Here is a 19,588-nt window from a genome sequence, read left to right as displayed (position 1 = left end):
CGTTTGCCTCTTTTTGTCATTTTGTGTCTCATTTTTGTAATATTTTGTCTTGTTTTTGTTTTTTGTCTGACTTTTGTCGTTTGACTCATGTTTTTGTCGTTTTGTACTTCCTTTTTGTCTAGCTTGTGTTTTTTGTCTTATTTTTGTCATTTTGTGTTTTGCTTTATTCGTTGTTTTGTGTGTCATTTGTCGTTTTGTTTTCTTTTGTCTCGCTTGTTTTTTTAATCGCTCTCGCTTTTTGTCATTTTTTGTCTTGTGTTGTTTGTCCATTTTTTGTGGTTTTCTAACTTTTTTGTTTAATTTTTTGTCTTATAGTGTTGTTTTGTGTCGTTTGTCTCATTTTTATGTCATTTTGTGTCTCATTTTTGTAAGATTTTTTATTTTTGTTGTTTTTTTGTCTTTTGTCTGACTTCTTTTGTCATTTTAATCATAAAGTAAAATACTACAGGTTGTTCTTGATGTTTAGAAAATGATAATTCCTTAAATGTGAACATTTCTGCACTGAAACAAAGGAACCATTAGGAGTTGTGGTTATTTATAGGTTGTTATGCTGTGGTTTTTCTGGTCCGATCCACTGGAGATCAGACTGAATGTGGAACCTGGACTAGGATGAGTTTGACTCTCCTGGGATAAACTAAAGAAAAGCAAGAATGAGTCACAGTAGGAACAAAGTAAAGTTCTGTGTTTAAGTGAAATTGTACAGGGGCTTTCCTTGAATATTTCTATTTCATGTGGTTTTATCCATAAATACGTCTCATGGGGAAAGTGTGTCAGTAAGTGGAATGGAATTAAAAGAACACCAAGGTACCAGCTGCTTAGTAAATTCAGATTTTATTCTTGCTGGAGCAACAAAAACTTAATGGATAGAATTTAGTGAAATATTACATGTGGCATTTATATTTTGTGCCTTATAAATAACACACGTAGGAATGTGTACAAACAATTGCATTGCTAAAGGGGCAGTGGTGGCGCAACGGCTAAGTCTCTGGACTACTAATCAGAAGGTCAGAGGTTCAAGCCCCGATGTGGCCACTGTTGGGCCCTTGAGCAAGGCCCTTAGCCCTTCCTGCTCCAGGGGGCGCTGTACCGCGGCTGACCCGTCGCTCTGACTCCCCCAATTGGGGAGAAATGCGAAAATCAGAATTTCTCCTCGTGGGATTAATAAGGGATAATAAATAAAGATGAAACTATCAATATATGAAGTTTAGCTCAACCTAGAAGCAACAGAATTAAACTGCTGTTGTTCATCCAATAATATAGTCTAATAATGATCATTCTACCGATAATAATGATAATACTAATGATAATAATGATGACAGTAATAAGAATAACCATCTGAAATGAGAATGCATGTTATAGATTTTACTGAACAGATTAAAATGGTTAATTAAAAAACTTTACTTGCATTATAAACATGTAATTGTTGATTTAAATTATATAATTTTATGCTAATGATGTTAACACATACATAATAATAACAGATCATTTTTATAAATGTGTAACAGAGACGTATCCATTCAGATCATCATCTTTTAATTAAATTTGTTCAATCCAACTTTGTTCCAGCTCTGCGTTCTAGACTCTGCAATTGGAGTTTTGACCACATGGTGGCAGTAGAACATCTACAACTCCACTGACTTTCCTGGAGGCCCCTGGGTTCATATCCAGGACTGAAGATGTTCTCTCTGGTGGTAAGAACACTTGAAAATGCAATGCTGTTTATAGTACAACTGTAGAAAGTTTAAGTAAAAAACATGTTAAATGATCTTAATAAAACGAAAAACATCGCAGGAAGTGGAGTTACTAAAAGCTGCTGAGAGCTGCTGAGAGCTGCTGATCACTGAAGGGGCCATAGACTGACATTATATGGAGCTGACCATCTGTTCAGGTAAGGAGGAAGGTGTGTGAAGGTACAAAGTTAGACAATATTTTAGTTATTGCATCATTACAGCAAAATTAACCTAAATTAATGGTGATATCGTCCTGAAGATCAGTCCTGAGATCATGTTTTGAAACTTTTATTCTCATCTCAGAACCAGAACCTTTACAACTTCTGGTTTTGACCCATCTAGAAACAAATCCTGAGTCTTTTTGTTAGAGACCAAGACTGCCATGCTTTCACTAAACTGCCTGTGTGTCGTCTAATTTCCATCATCATCACTATGATTGTTAACTTCCTGCTTTAGATGCAGCCAATAACCTGTTTACAGCTTTCACGTGGTCTTCAGGTTTTATTTTGGGATTAGTTTTGTTTACTTCCTGTTCCATATTAAAATGCCTTTCATTGTGGGTCACTTCTGTTTTTACTTCTTCCCTTTGTCTGTTTTACCTCCTTTTTTGATGTCCTGATTACTTTAATCTGAATCTGGCGTAGTTTTCTGTATGGACAGTCCATCAGTCTTCTCTGTTCTTCACCTGTTCTCCTTCTTATTCTCCTCTTTTTTCTCCTTCTTATTCTCCTCTTTATTCTCCCTCTTATTTTCCTTCTTATTCTCCTCTTTATTCTCCTTCTTATTCTCCTCTTTAATCTCCTTAGTCTCCTCTTTATTCTCCTCTTTATTCTCCTTCTTATTCTCCTCTTTATTCTCCCCTTTATTCTCCTCTTTATTCTCCTTCTTATTCTCCTTCTTATTCTCCTCTTTATTCTCCCCTTTATTCTCCTCTTTATTCTCCTTATTATTCTCCTTCTTATTCTCCCCTTTATTCTCCTCTTTATTCTCCTTTTTATTCTCCTCTTTATTCTCCTCCTTATTCTTCTCTTTATTCTCCTTCTTATTCTCCTCTTTATTCTCCTCCTTATTTTTCTCTTTATTCTCCTTCTTATTCTCCTCTTTATTCTCCTCCTTATTCTTCTCTTTATTCTCCTTCTTATTCTCCTCTTTATTCTCCTCCTTATTCTTCTCTTTATTCTCCTTCTTATTCTCCTCTTTATTCTCCTCCTTATTCTTCTCTTTATTCTCCTTCTTATTCTCCTGTTTATTCTCCTGACGTTCACCAGTCTGGTTCCTCTCTTGTTCCTAGATCTGGATTGAGTATTTCGTTTTTTGGACCTGTCTACTTCCCCTGTGATACTCCGGCATGATGTGCTCCTTGTGCTCACCAGGCTTTTTGTTTGTTTGGATTAGTTCTTTAGTATCCTCTGCTTCTATACCTGGATCATCAGTTTGTTTGCTCCCCTGCCAGTCTGTTCATCATCTTTTTGTTCAAGTTTTATTTAACTTTGTCCTTTTTTGGTTCCCTCATCCTGCCTGCCCGAGTGTCTGCATGATCACCTCCAGACAACAATTCAAAGTTTTTCTCGTATGGTTAACGCATCGTAACAAGTTACTTTTAGATATTTCACCCTCATGTTGTCTTCGGGTCTAAAATGACCCGTCACTGTGTTTAATAGCACAGAAAACCCCCCGAATGACCTTTTTTCAACTTGAAATTTGATGACTTTTCCTAAAGTGACCCAACATTAGAAAAAGTGAAACATTGTTTTTTTTTAATATTTTCTGCACATTTCTGGTGCTTTCTTCAGATCTAGAAGTACTATCTCTGGCTAAACAAGTAATGTTTACATCCATGCAGCACCTTCAGCAGCAATAACAGTGATGATAAACCTCAACTTTAGTAAAGACAACGGTTATAACGTGTGATGTCATAAAAACTAGTGGCGTCCACTGATTAAATCCAGTCTTTCTGGAAGAGGAAAAACCAGACATTCACTAAGTGTGTGATGCAGGACAGATTGTTGCTTCATGTAAAATAGATTTTTGTTTGAAAATTCAATGAAGCTGCTTTATTTTAGAGGCTCAGAGGAGACGGGTCATTTTTAACCCTGAGGATAAGAGGAGTGTTCAGGATGTTAAGAGAGCAGTCTTTCCATTTGGGACCAGTCTCTCCATTTTATGTCAGATTTTCTAATACTTTCCTCCAACCAGCCTTTTCTTGGGTGTTTGTGTTCAGATCTACTGTTCCTGTACTTCAGTTGGAGACACTCACACTTGGACTGCTTTTGTGCAACACTTCTGGGATTTGTGTTTTTGCTCGTTGACGTTGTTGAATGATCCAGTCAAAAGTTCCCACTGACATGAAGTCAGGTCTAACGTTGACCAATGAAGTCATTGCTGCCTCCCTGCTTACTTTAATTCTTAAAGTGTCTCTGTGGGGGATATTTTATTCCTCCTGGGTTCAACCCTTGAATAAGAAAACAAACACACGGCTGGGTCATCCGTAAATTCATGATTGTTAATGTGGAGAATGAAAGCACATGTTTGCGGTGGGGAACAGACCTCACTCCTCCTTCCTCCAAGGTAACTGCATTCATAGGAAACACAAACTCTTCTCCTGTTGGCTCATATTGAACAGTACTATCCATCAGGTATATGCTATCAGTAACAGCTTGTGTTAGGGTGTAATCTGGTTCGTGTTCATGGGTCCGGATTCCATGTTTGACTGGATCTGTGTTTTGCTCACAGCAGAATCAGTTAAAGATCTGATCCTAAACCCTGCTGGTTCTGGGAAACGCAGCCTAGTGGAAGAGGAAGAGGAAGCAGCTTTTAAGTGACTCACAGCTTTGTTGCTGCAGACTGAGGAGGATATTCACTCAGTCACGTCGAACACAAACACGTTTGGTTTGGCTAAAAGTCTGCAGTGAATCATTTGACAGACGACGTAAGACGACAGAGGCACAGCAAATAAAAAAAATAAAATCACACAGGGAAACATTGTTAGGATGCTTTTGAACTGTGCTATAAACTGTAAGCTAAACTTGACTCTGAGCTGAATTTTATCCCACATTTCAAAAATATAATGAAAATAGTTTTTTATCACCTTAAGAACCCGTTTCTGTCTCAGGCCCACATTACACCAGTCTTACAGTCGTTGCATCAACTCCCCGTCCACTTCGATTTTAAGGTTCCTTTGTTAGTTTTTAAGCGTCTCAATGGCCTCTTATTTATCTGATCTGCTTTTACCATATAGACCCTCACGGATCCTGAGGTCCTCCTTTTATCCAGACCAGAAGCCAGACCTAAAACCACTAGAAGACCTTTCCTGATGCCGGAGGAGAAGACAAGCAGCTTTGTACCTTTGCGGTAAGAAGACTATGGCCGTTTCTCAGTACGTAACTGTCCGGACTTACGTTCTGACGTACTCATGAAACGTCATCATCGAGACTGCATTGGACCAGACTAGTGGCATAGATATGAATGAGTTGATAGGACACGTCCATAGATATGAATGAGTTGATAGGACACATCCATAGATATGAATGAGTAGATAGGACACGTACATAGATATGAATGAGTAGATAGGACACTCCCATAGATATGAATCAGTAGATAGGACACGTCCATAGATATGAATGAGTAGATAGGCCACGCCTAGTGATGCTGATCGAGGCTTTGTTGAAGCTTCGACACTTCATTCAAAACATGGTTCATTACTCGAGGCCTCAATGACACACAGTGCTCGAGCAGGACATCTAGTGGTCAATAAAATTAAGTGCAATCAAGACGTGGTCGGTTCATGGATTGTTTTGGATTTGATTCACCAAGCACACATTCCTCTTTGACTACACTACATGATTGTATGGGTTCTAGTGGACACAAAAATAATATTACTAGTAATAATAATGACAATAACTATTGCAGAGCATGTTTCTTATTTGCCATGTTTGTCTGTAACCCTGGATACTCTTCACTTATATTCTGTGGTATGAAACATTTAAACGGTGCTGCTACATTCATGAGATGCTCTACAAATACAGACTGATGTCATTTTCACATGGGGCTGGTGCAAATAAAGATTATATGGATTGTTATGGATTTTGGCAAAGTATGTCTTGGGGTTTATTGGTAAAGAGGTCAGTAAAGAGGGTGTGTTTATGTAACTGGTTATGAGTTTTTATTGAGAAATAATTTATCAACAGTTTTGGGACTCAAGCAGTTCCTTCTTTTACTCACTATCTCCCCAGCCTTAGAAAAAAAAACCTGTTCACACGGCACAGATGAGACTGAGGTACACAGGAAATGTTTGGCTCCATTGTACAAGTTTGGGTAAACGGTTTTGTGGGTTGCCCAGTAAGCCAGTGGGTCTGCCGTTCTTTCTACAATTGCATTCGCTGTGGCGCTTTGCATTTGCCAGGCTCTACTTGCGTCTTCGTCCAATAGGCTCCACAACTGAACTGAAAAATATTGAAGATCATCATCATCATCACCAGAAATGTCAGTCATTCCCTATTCAGAAGAGAAAAAAAATACCTGTGGAAGGTGCTGCTGGTGGTGGAGGACGAGGCTGTGGTGATGCTTGTGACGTAGATGACTGCTGCTTGGTATTCTTTATGTTAATTGTTGTGCATTCTGTTATTAAACGTTCTTTCACACTGGCTGCCACTCTGATTGGTGAATCCAAAATTTTTGAACTGCAGAGCCACAAGTGTAGCAACAGTCAGTGAACTGTTTTTTTCTTTGGTTTGTAGTCTGTCAGCTAAGCACCTGACAAGGTTCTGTGCCAGGTGTTGTGTCATGGGGGTGGTGAGTTGGGAATATATATATATATATATATATATATATATATATATATATATATATATATATATATATATATATATATATATATATATATGTCTTATCTATATATAATATATCTGTCTATCTATCTATTTATCTATTCTCTACGAAATACGAAATCTGACATACTACTCTCTCAAAGCAAATTACGGCAACAACAGGAAAAAAAAAACAACCTACTCTGCGAAAAACAATTCAAATGAACGACACTAAACAGGGATCTCCTATCCCGGAACACTCGATCCCGCTGAGTGATTCACATAACAAACCGAACCAATCAGATGATTCGAAGCATTTGAGTGCGTCAAACGTCACTGAAGTGGTTCAAACGTCATGAGTCACGTGACCAAACCACGCCTCGGCACAGTGGCTCGATACGTTTGCTTCATGAGCTACAGCGCATGTGTCGAAGCCTCGGGTATCAGAGGACCATCACTAGACACGCCCCTTTGAGCTGTTACAGCGAGGCTAAGCTAGTGGGGGCAAAGTTTCAGTGCATTCCGTTGATGTAGACGGTGTGAAAACGGAAACAAGTATGCCGGCTCACTGTGCTGCATACAATTACACACTACGTCGTACGATTGAGACAAGGAAACTCGGAATGACTTTTTATAGGTAAGAATATTTTTTTGCTCTTTTTTCATTATGAAATCTTGTTGAGAGCTTCTAGTCTATGAGAGCTAACTAGTTAGCCACTAGCAAAACGCTAAGGCGAGCTAGCAGCTTGACAACCAAATACCAGACGATTTTAATGGTAGCTGTAGTATAGTTGTACAAGCAGTAGTAGTAATACTAAAAGTACAAGCAGCAGTAGTAGTATAAACAGCTGTTAGAGTCGTAGAAGTAGTATCAGCATTTGTAATAGTATTACAAGTTGTAGTAGCAGTGCCAGTATCAGCAGCAGTAGTTACTGGTCCCTTTATGCTGCTAAAACTCCTCTGACCCAGTGGTTCATCAGAACCTCTGGGGATGTCCTGTGGATTCTGTGGATCCTGTGGGTTGCAGGGTGGGTCCTACCTAGACCAGGCTGATCCTGGATCATCCCACAGATGCTCAATCAGATCTGGATGTGAGGAGTGTGGAACCCAGGTGAACAGCTTAGCTCTGTCGTGTTCCTCGGACCACTCCTGACCACTCCTCCGTTTTAGTTTGTCCTGCCGAGGCTGGCAGCTGGCATCAAGGACTGCTGTTGCCATGGAGACTAGGGGGTTGTTTGTCCTGCAGTGTTTAGGTGGTGGTACATGTCAAACATCCACATGATTGTCAAGGTTTCCCAGCAGAACGTTGCATTAGAACAAGATGATGGATGTTGTTCTCTTCAGCTGTCAGTGGTCAGAATGTTGTGGCTGATTGGTGCATCTGTCTGCCTTTATTCTGACATCCAGAGTTATATAAAAGTGGAGTATGTGTGCAGTGTAGAACAGATTTACTTTATTGGATGCAGTTTTAGTGGTTCCATCAGAGAAAATCATATCCATATACAGATTTGTATTAATTCCAGGACTTGTTCAGTAAAGATTATAATAATAACTACATCAGATAATTCTTTGTAGCAGTTGGAATTTTGCAGACTGAGAGATGGTTGAGAAGGTTCCAGTTCATGTTTTAGCAAAATATGTTATAATAGAAGATGTTTATTGTCATTGTACATGAAATTATCTGCAAACCAGCAAAGTGCATCAGTCTGAGGTATCTAAAAATAAATTAAAGAGAAATGCTTCTAAAGCCAATAATAAACAGAATATTTTGAGGGGATATTCTAAAAAGGAAAGAAAAGCTCCATTCTCACTCCTCTCAGTATAAACTGTCATTAAAATTGACTTTAAATTTAGCTTCAACACGAGATAAAAACATTTACTTTCATTACTGATGTCAAGTTTTAATAACGTTCACGCTACTTTCATAAAATGATGAATAAATAAATTGTATTTGTGTGATCTGTGTTTGATTCTGTCTTTTCTCCTGTCATCCAGATGTTCAGAGGGAGATGATGCCACATCTGGTCCAGCCGATGGAAGGTCTTGAAGTTCTCTGACTGGCCTGGACTGAAGATGGTCGTCTCACTGGATTTAAGGTTCAGATGCTCAGTAACAAACTCCACCAATGTGCCAACAGGGAAGCTTTAGGTTTATTAAATGTTGCTATGAAGGTTTCGCTGTTTTTCTTTGTGAATACAGTGAGCTCCAACTGAAACTTGAATTAGAACTTAGAAGTAAATCCTTCCACCTGAAAGCATTTAGTTGCATTAATAACCTCATAACATTCTAATTTTTATTCCAGTCTTGGTTGGAAATAGAATCTCTGTATTGATTCAGGTAAAAACTGAACTTCACAGCATGTTGGAGCAAAACAACCAGATGAAAACTGTGATGGTGTTGGATTGTCAGACTGTAATGTTGCAGCTCAAAGCAGCTTTTCTATCTCAGTTCATTCTGACATTCAGCTATGAATCAACACAGCAGATGGTGATCCATGCTGTGGAAGTCTCACATCTCCTGATTTAATGGAGCTGCTTTGCACTTTTTACACTGTTTATTCACCAACTCTTTATTTAATAAAAGTCCCATCTAGTTTTTATGAGGAATGTGATGTTTTAATTTCTCTGTGAAAAACTGCAGTCTAATGGAACAGCTGGAATTGTAACATCTGTCCTGATATTGATCATGAAGTATTGATCAGAATACTTATGGTTAGCAGTCATCCCTGAAGTTTTACATTAAAATCTTTACTTGTGTTGTGAACTTTGGTAAGAAGCAGAAACTTTAGCGTTGCCATGGATACATGAGTGTTAAATTCTGTCCATGTTTCCATTTTGGGAAATTCAGTCCAGCAGATGAGTTTGTTTTTACTGCCAGCTACCATTCAGTCTGAGATATTAAGAATAAATAAAGGTGCATAATGTGGAAATGAACAGATTTTATTTTTTTTTATTCCTACAGCAGCTGCAGGTAAAGTTTCAGAATGTGGAGGAATTTAGTCTCACAATCACAGACAATAAATATTATCTGAAAGTCGGGTTATTGTTGTTTATCAGCACAATACAAAAAGATTCATGTTAGAAATATTCCAGTTAAGACTCTAGAATATCAGGATTTATGTGAATTTACCTCAATAATATGAATGTTCAGGTTAAGATTGTGCAGTGATATTTATTATGTGAGTTTAGCTGATTAAAGTTTGACTCTGTACTACAATATTATTTATTATTTACATCATTATTATAATATTTAGGGTCAGACCCTACAGTATTGAGATTAAGAAATCAAATATTCTATAAAATGTACATACACTGAACTCATTTGGATATATTTAAGTGAGATTCTACAATATTATTTATGACACAAATCTATCTAAATCAAAATTTTAATCATTTTTACTCCAAACATTTACTGGACTGATTTAAATATTAAAATCACTCCTTTCTAATCCTCTGCTGTACGTTCAAACCTGAGGCCTTAAATAGAAACACACAAGTATCTGATTGAAGGAACTTCTGCAGAGTCCTGGTTCCAGAACATGATGATAGAATTATAGACAAACTTTAACAAAACATCCAGAATTGGAGCTCATATCTTTGGCAGCTGTAAAGTTTCTGCTCCTTCAAAGTTCACAACACAATGAATGAATTCCTAAAACACTCTCAATGCTGGAGAGCGTTTGATGCTGAAGCAGTGATCAGTTTTTCTGTTTCTTCTCTGGAGATGCACAATGAGGGACGTCTGCAGAGACTGAGAAAGAGTCTCACCACATCCTGACATGAGGAAAAAGACTTTATTGAAGACTACAATGAGAAAAACTATCAGACAGCAGACGGCTGCATTCAAGGTGAGCTCTGAACATTTGATCTGGAACAGGAATTCAATAACGGCAGCATGAGCTTCATTTCAGTCTGTAGCTGCTGAATTCATGGATGAATCATCTGGCACTAGAGAGGAAGACCATCAAACATCCACATCAGCTGATGGAGGTCCAAGAGTCTCACCCAACAAACAACCTACAGAGTGAAGACCTCCAATCTGATTGGACGGCCTCCTATTCAGCCACATGTGTGAACAAATGGCTCTAAGCTGATTTGTTTTCTAAAATAAATCTAGTTTGAGTCCTAATCTATGCCTGTGTGTTTGCTGCTTTACACCGCTGTTAACAGTTTAGGCTGTTAGATTGTTCCAGATAAGACAAGTACAAGATTCTTCAGAGCCGTTCTACCACGAGCCTGACAGGAAGAACTCCAACATCTACTGAATGTTCCTATGGTCCCCTCAAGGCTACAGGAGGAGTCCTACGAGGACGAGCCGGTCCACCTGATGGTGGCCAGTCGCTGCGGTTCAAAGCCATCACCGACTACATGGACTTCTACTGGACCACACAGAGGCCTTCAAACCGGACCAACAAGTTCAGCGACTCCCCGACTCGTGGGTCTGAGGACGCCGCCGAGCCTCGGTCCAGCCGGCCTCCTGTCTGTGGGTGTTTGAGTGCTGAGAGGTTTGTGGATGCATGTGAACGTTCTGTGTTGAAACAGCAGCTTTGGACTCAGTAACACCGGGAAAAACCAAGAGCTCCTTTATTTGTGACTTCCACTAAAAAAACTGATGAAAATAAGTTTGCCAGGGTTCTGACTGATAACAGATTATTAAATAATGAAAATAATCCTTTAAATATTCCTTTAAACAATCCATTTAGGTCTACATTTCCTTTACACTGACTTCTTGGTAAATGTACAAGTATTTTGGGTGGAATATACCATTAAGCCCAATGTTCAAGGGTTCTTCTGGGAATATACCATTAAACCAACCTTTTAGGTAAATGTTCCAGGATGTTGGGTAGAATATACCATCAGATCAACCTTTTAGGTCTACATTGGAAGATTTTAGAGTAGAATATTACTCCAAATCATCCTTTAGGGCCACAGTTAAGGTGGAATACTCCTTTACACCAAGATTCTTTGGTCTACATTGAAGGATTTTAGGTGGAATATTCCTTTGAACAAACTTTTTCAGTTCATGTTCAAGGATGTTGAGTGGAATATACCATCAGACCAACCTCCAAGGTCTACAGTAGTGAATTTTAGGTGGAATATACCATTAAACTCACCTTTTAGGTCTACATTGAAGGATTTTAGGTGGAATTTTCCTCCAAACCGTCTTTTAGTCTACATTTAAGGATGTTTAGGATGGTATATTCTTCCAAACCAACTTCTCAGGTCTACATTTCAGGTGGAATATTCCTCCATACTAACTTTTTTGGTCTACATTGAATGATTTTTTCTAAACCACCCTTTCAGGTCTATATTTGAGGTTTTAGGTGGAATATTCCTTTTAACCAGCCCCTCAGGTCTCTTTGAGGATTTTGGATGGAATACTCGTTTAAACCAACATTTTAGGTGCATGTCCAAGGATTTTTGGTGGAATGTTCCTTTAAGGTGCATGTTTGAGGACCTTGTAGATGGAATACTTCCTGAAACCAACCATTTAGGTCAGCATTCAAAGATTTAAGGTTCCTTTAAACCAACCTGAATTTCATGTATTGATTATTATTAGTCCAGACTAAATGACAGAAATCCACAACTGTAATTTTATTTCAGGACTCGGTTATTAAATGTCAAAACAATCCATGTGACTCTAAAAACTCAACAGCTTTACAAACTCTAAGATTAAACTCTCCATGAGGATCCAAAATAAGCTGGACTTCTATATGAGAGCTTTAATTATTCTTCATCTACTTCCTGAAAAGTTTGATCAATAAAAAAGACAAAAACTAATATTTTCAGCTGAACTAAAGACAGACTTTGTGATTTTTCTGCTCACATGTTGTGTTGTTGTAAACTTCCTCTTTCAAATAAATATCCTCCTAACCCCCTGGAAACCAGCGTTTGTCCTGTTTTTGTGTTGCTCCTTGGTGACCCTAGACAACCGGGTCGTAATGTTTTTTGAGCAACACACCATACTATGACGTTTTTACAATGATGGTTCTACTATGGAACCAGTTTGATATGTTCAGGCGTTCTTTGTGTGAAAACTCAGAGGTTTCAGGGATCAGAAGATGGTTTTCAACTTTCTTTGTTAACTTTCTGCTTCAACTTTAAACTACATTTCCTTGACTAAGCCAGCCCTCTGGACTTCCAGGAAGCTGTGTTCCTATTGGCTGTCCAGGTGGCAGCTTGGTGTTATCAGGAACACCTGAGCAGCTCAGCGTCTTCCTGCTTTATTTAGCTGCAGCCAAACATTTCCTCTGTTTCTCTTCACCACTGAACTGGGTTTGGCTTCGTTGCTTTGATTTGTTCTTTAGGCGTTGGCTTGCAGCTTCCAGCAGTAAAATCGTCTTTAATGTGTTTCTTGGTGTGTTTTAGGGCTTTGTACTGGATAGTTGTCTTGGTAAATGTGGTTCTTCAGCCACAGTTAGCACATGGTGCTAATGTGTGCAGTGATTAGTGGATTTGGTGCAGCTGAGTTGTGTCTTTATCTTGGCTGTATTGATTCTTCAGAGGTTTCTGGTCAGACACATTCTGTATTCTTGTTTGAGAACCAGCGTTGGTTGTCCAGAAGGTAAGAGTTCCTGTCCTGATTCTCTGTTCTCAGAGGTTCTCTGGTAGGCTGCAGGAGACTTTAGTGTTTGGGTTGTGCTAGTTTGGTTTTTGTACGGTTTCATTTGGACGACTATCTTGAGGCCCCTCCATGTGGTTTAGTGAGGTTTTCTGGAACAGTTCTACAAAGCAGCCTGCAGCAGAAGAGACTTTGAGAGTTTTTAGGAAGTTCTGGAGAGCAGACTTTAGAGCAGCAGAAACATTTGTCAGCAGTTTGAGCAGGAGAAGGTGAGCTTCAGAGTAGAAATGAGATGGAAACCTTCTTGATCCGTATGGTGAGGTCCTGTACCAAGAGTTTGAGCAGGTTGTGAAGAGTCTGTAGTTCTCTGGTCTGAAAGCACAAGAAGAGTCGACTCATTAAAGGAGAAAACAGGAGATATTGTTGGTTCTTCTGTCGCTCTGCAGCTTCCAGTTTCCTTAGACTGAATATCAAGTTTATATTTTAAATGATTTCACATGTGAGCCCAAGAAGACTTCAATAAACTCCCTCCATCCCCTGGACACAACCCATTTTATTACCATGTTAAATCTTTTTTTTTTTAAAAAACATGTTTTTGAGGTTTAATCATAGTTTTAGCATAGTTTTTTTTCTCTTTGCTTGTTTAGTTTTGTCATCTGTGTAAAAGGTGCTAAACAAATAAAGTTGAATTGATAAACTGAATAACTGACTAACTCATGATTGTGACAACAGAAGTATTTTCATTGTTATTTAAGGGTTTGTTTCATTTTTAAGGTTGGGGTTAAAATCTTCACAGAAAAAAAGATTAAAGAAATAAACTACTTTTAAAAAGCAATTAAATCAAAGGAAAAAAGCATTTAATACAATAAAACTTTAAAAGAAAATTAAACATTAAATACAATTAAATTATATTAAACAGACAAAATCTTTAATTAGGTAATTAAACAAGATATAAAACGTAATTATGAAATTAAACAAAATTTTTAAACAAATAAACATTAAAGATTAAATATTTTAAATAATTAAACATTGAAAAAATACAATTAAACAAGAAGAATATTAAACATTCAAAAAATATTAAACATTTAATTAGATTATTAAACATTTAAAGGACAAAGCATTTAATTGAAAAATTAAATCTTTAATTAGAAAATTAAATGTTAAAGACAATAAAACTTCGAATAGGAATTAAACAGAAAATACAATGAAGTATTTAAAAGAAAATTAAACATTAAAAGGTGGTAAAACATTTAAAAAGAAACACCTCAAAGATTTAATCGAAAAATTAAACATTGGGAAAGAATAGGAAATTTTTCAAACAAGCCGATAAAACATTTAAAAAAACAATGAAACATTAAAAGGACAAAACATTTTGAAATCAAATCAGACATTAGAAAAGAATAAAAGGTGAGAAAAGAGCAAAACTAAACATTTAAGAAGAATCAAACTAAAGACAAAAGATTTGAAAAGACACCAGTTAAACTTTAGAAGATCAAATTAAACAGAAGAGACAATAAAAGGATCAAAAAGAGCAAAAACAGATAAAGGTCTTGAAGCGTTTTCTAGTCTGAAATGAAAACATCAAGATCTTTCTTCAAACATTTCCTCTTTCTATGTTCTTGGTTTGATTGTGGACAGATTTACTAAGAACTCATTTCAGAAAACTGATTTCCAGATAAAGTCTACTAGTAGTTGAAGGCAATGATCAAACTAATGTTACCTTTCGATCTCCACAAATCTTACTGTTCAGTGAAGAGAATCAAAGTTTGTTGAGGATTTCTAAAGAACCCACAGGTGAAGGTCTGAGAAGAACTCAGATGGATGATCTAAATGTGAAATCAAGATTCATGGTCACAAGTTTTAAGGCTTCTGTTAACCACAAAGTTCAAACTAACAGAGAAGTACTGAGAAACTTTTAAAACTTCAGTCCTCAGAGTGTCTGAAGGTTCAAACTAACAGAGAAGTACTGAGAAACTTTTAAAACTTCAGTCCTCAGACTGTCTGAAGGTTCAAACTAACAGAGATCTACTCAGGAACTTGGAAGATATCAGTCCTTGGACTGTCTGAAAGTTCAATCTAACAGAGAACTACTGTGGGACTTGGAAAATTTCAGCCCTCAGACTGTGTGAAAGCTCAGGTCCTGAGGACTCGGGAGGTGTGGAGGCTTGAAAAGTCTTGGAACTGAGGGTTCCACCCTCCAGCACAAAGGCTGAAGTCCAACCTCCTGAGAAAAACGGTCGAGTCGAGACTCGAGTTAAAAAAAAACTCGAAAACGACAAAAAATAGATGATAAATGCGCAAAAACCAGAAGATTTAGTATCTGAGCGAGTAGCTCAGGGGGATAAGAGATGGGCTACCAAGTGGAAGGTCGCCGGTTCAAGACCCGCCACCGGCCTTTTTCTTTCTTTGTCTTTGTCAGAATTTTGAGAAAACTTAAGAAGGGTCTGGTCTTGAACCAGCGACCTGCAGCTCCACAGGCAAATCCTTAACTCACTGAGCTACAGATCAGATGAAAAGAAATAATTTCGTCGTCCCTTTGGCATCGTAGTTCCTCAAGTGACCACATGGGTGGAGCCAAGGCGGAGTCTGGGTGGAGTCAGGGCGGAGAGTAGGCGGGGAGGTGGGTGGCGGCCTCCCCCCTCTACTCCCCCACCGCCCACCACACCTTCCCCCGCCCCACGAGTTCTTCGAGTCTCCACGAGTTCTTCGAGTCTTCACAGGTTTTCCCCAGTTTCTGGACTTTCCACCAGGTCTGATGCAGAACAACTTGTCATGAAGAGGTGTTGAAGTCGGCCAGGATGGACTGACTTTTTACAGCGACTAGAAGGAAGACGACTAGAAGAGCAGGTCTTTAACTACCTTCCATAAAATCCATGGAGTCGCTCCAGAGAAATGAAGGGAGGTCAACTTTTATCAACCTCCATCCACATGTTCAACTTCATATCTTTACTTGGACATTTTTAGCACCACAAACCTTTAGTATCACACTTTATTATCATTTATTAGGACTTTCATGGAATCCACCACCAGATTTACTTTTTCTTGACAAACTTTATTCTTGTCGTCGTGGGACTGCAGTATTTAAAACTCTTCCTTCTATTTGACCTCATGTTTATTAGTTTTAGTGGAGAAACTTATTTTAATTGTCCATTAGTCTCTTAAAAACCAAATAATAAATTGGATTAGTCAAGAGCTTTAAATTTCTTACTTTGTCATATTTTAAATATGACAAAAAAATATAAAAATAAAGCATCTTGAGACTATTTGACCTGTAATTGGCGTTATATCAATAAAATTGAATTAAAATTGGATGTATCTTGTAATGTTGGAGTAATTCAGCCATATATGTTGGAAAACACATTTTCTTTCTCCATTAATCTGTTGATTGTTTTCTCCACTAATTCATTTCTTGTTTTGCTTTATAAAATGTCAAACCCAAATATATTCAGTTTACTGTCATAAAAACCAAAAAGATTTAAATTCATGATGCAGGTATCAGGCAGTTTTTCACTTTTTATCTTAGTTTAGTCAGAAAGATAGTTGATAATGTGTGAATTGTTGCAGCTTGTGAGCCGTGAAAGGTTTTAATCTTTGGGGCAGAGTGTCAGAAAACATTTAGAAACCAACATCAACAAAACACTCAACAAAGATTTGAACATCATTAAAGAGAAATCCAACTTTTGCATGACAACGTCTAATTAAAGGACATTTATTTCCAACGTAAATGTGTGATATTCATCCTCTGGAGCTTTCTCTTCACATCGTCTTCCACCTGGACTGGTTTGGTCGGGAGAATGTGCAACAAACATTTGAAAAACTGCACTTTAACATCAATGAATGACACTGAAGTTTAATCTCTACATAAATGAGACTGAGTCTGGATGTGCTGCTCTGTCATTAACTCCTAAGTTTAGGGAAAGTTCAAACAAAAGAGGACAGTTCAGATCAGACTTGAGAATGAGCTTATTCTGAACAAACATCTCAGACTTTCTGAGCTTCAGCACCTCTAGCAAGATATTTTAACAACAAGCAACTCAAGAGATCCACAAGTTGGAGAGAGTTAGCTTTAGCTGAGCCAAAGAACATGTGGGACGCTAACCTAGCAAACATTTCAGACTTTTCTCTGTGAATTCTGAGAAATAATTTTCTATTTAATGACAGAGCTACACATCTTAACTCAGTCTCATTAAAACAGACTCTAATTCAGTGTCATCCATCCATATTAAAGTGCAGTTACCCAAAATGTTTGTTGCATGAGCTCCAACAAAACCTGTCCAGGTAGAAGTCCACTTTGACAAACAGGAAGTGGACGATTCCAAGCAGATTGATAGAAGGGGGAACCGGACTGTACTAAGTGTGGTCGAGTATAGAGGGGTGTTTTGTGGGTTTTTAAGGCTGATAATGATTATTAGTGAGACATTTGGAGTAGATATTCATTTGCAGTAAATGAAGGTATTTAAAATCTTGGAGTTAAACTTAGAAGAACACAAACTCTAACAGAAAACTTTGTTGATATGTTTTTGTTTTGTTTACAGATGTTAAGTTAAAGGAGTTTTATTCGTGACTTATAACCAATCAAATCACTCCAGAAGACAGAGCGACCACAGGTAGATAAAGGTTCAGAGCCAAAGTAGCACCATTTTTAAATGTATTTATTACCGTAAATCAGTAAAAAATAAAATACTGATAATCAGTAAATCAGTCAGCCCACAATTACTACAATTCTACAGTGGATGTGTCTTTTATACAGTATATTATGTGTACACTATGTTTATTTCTTCCTCTGTTGTTTTCTGGATTGTACTCAGCTTCATGCCTTCGTCCATCCGGCCTCCGTTGACTCGTCCCGCCTGCCGTCTCTGGAGCTGAAGCTGGATTGGAACAGACCAAAGTACAGTCCAATCACGATGCCAGCTGCCTCTCAAAAGGCTCCTTCATCTGGCAGGTGGTTGCACTTCTTCTGAGGGGAAGCTGAGCTGGCCCGGTAGAACTTTGGAGATGTGTTCCAGTGGTTGGTGGATGTGTGGGGAGATAGAGAGGGACCTTTGAATTGTTCACAAAGGAAAACAGGAACCCATTGGTAGTTTTAGTTTAGGATGCTACTGCGGTGTGATTTTGGGTTTTAAGAGGTGAACAGGAAGAGTTTTTTTTCGTATTGATGATCTTTTACTTTGTTCCTGGTTGGAATGCCCATCAATGTCAACGTGAAGTTCACTTTTAGTTCTGTTTATTTTTATTTTACTGTCAACCATTTGCTTTTAACCCCCTCACATGTTGTGTTGTTGTAAACTTACTCTTTCAAATAAATACTCCTCTAACCCTCTGGAAACCAGCGTTTGGACTGTTTTTGTGTTGCTCCTCACCTACTTCAGACAGCCGGGACAGAACAACATTTTGTGGACTAAAGGCTAAACTATGATGTTTTTAGAGCGACATGCTATGTCGAAAAAAAATGCAATTTTTCAACATGGTGTAGGAACATACCATATGATGAAATAGTGTAAAGGAGGACGTGAAAAACACTCCAGAAAGGTTTTCTTAAAAAAAAAATCATCATGAATTTTGGTGCAAAAAAACACCATAGTATACTATGTCGAAAAAAAAATGCGATTTTTCAACATGTTGTAAAAACGTGCCATATGATGAAATAATGTAAAGGAGGCTGTGAAAAGCACTATGGTAAGGTTTTCTTTGAAAAAAAAAAAATCATGAATTTTGGCGCAAAAAAAAAACGCCATACCATACTATGTCGAAAAAAAATGCGATATTTCAACATGTAAAAACGTGCCATATGATGAAATAATGTAAAGCAGGCTGTGAAAAACACTCCAGAAAGGTTTTCTTTGACAAAAAAATCATCATGAATTTTGGCGCAAAAAAACGCCATAGTATACTATGTCGAAGAAAAAATGCGATTTTTCAAACATGTTGTAAAAACGTGCCATATGATGAAATAATGTAAAGGAGGCTTTGAAAAATACTATGGTAAGGTTTTCTTTGAAAAAAAAATCATGAATTTTGGCGCATAAAAAACGCCATAGTATACTATGTCGGAAAAAAATGCGATTTTTCAACATGTAAAAACGTGCCACATGAGTAAATAATGTAAAGGAGGCCGTGAAAAACACTCCAGAAAGGTTATCTTTAAAAAAAAAAAAATCATCATGAATTTTGGCACAAAAAAACGCCATAGTATACTATGTCGAAAAAAAATGCCATTTTTCAAGCATGTTGTAAAAACGTGCCATATGATGAACTAATGTAAAGGAGGCTGTGAAAAGCACTATGGTCAGGTTTTCTTTGAAAAAAAAAATCATGAATTTTGGCGCAAAAAAAAACGCCATACCATACTATGTCGAAAAAAAATGCGATATTTCAACATGTAAAAACGTGCCATATGATGAAATAATGTAAAGCAGGCTGTGAAAAACACTCCAGAAAGGTTTTCTTTGAAAAAAAAATCATCATGAATTTTGCCGAAAAAAAACGCCA

The 19,588-nt window shown here is 37.6% G+C and overlaps 1 long non-coding RNA gene across 5 annotated transcripts; it reads left to right on the top strand.

Annotated features, from left to right (window-relative positions):
* Positions 1–1,566: 1,566 nt before the first annotated feature.
* On the top strand, positions 1,567–18,372 carry LOC118471306 (uncharacterized). 5 transcript variants are annotated; one of them, XR_008602404.1, is made up of 7 exons: positions 1,567–1,691; positions 1,792–1,888; positions 4,969–5,081; positions 8,531–10,603; positions 10,822–11,039; positions 17,632–17,703; positions 17,905–18,372. It is a non-coding gene; the product is annotated as an uncharacterized LOC118471306 (long non-coding RNA). The 5 variants fall into 5 exon arrangements; XR_008602403.1 differs by lacking the exons at positions 17,632–17,703; positions 17,905–18,372 and having other exon boundaries at positions 10,822–12,419; XR_008602402.1 differs by lacking the exons at positions 10,822–11,039; positions 17,632–17,703; positions 17,905–18,372 and adding an exon at positions 10,705–10,806.
* Positions 18,373–19,588: the final 1,216 nt, after the last annotated feature.

Source organism: Amphiprion ocellaris, chromosome 8 (assembly GCF_022539595.1).
Source record: "Amphiprion ocellaris isolate individual 3 ecotype Okinawa chromosome 8, ASM2253959v1, whole genome shotgun sequence".
Lineage (NCBI taxonomy): Eukaryota > Metazoa > Chordata > Actinopteri > Pomacentridae > Amphiprion > Amphiprion ocellaris.
The sequence above is the reverse complement of the archived record's forward strand: the minus strand, read 5'-3'. Positions and strand labels throughout refer to the sequence as shown.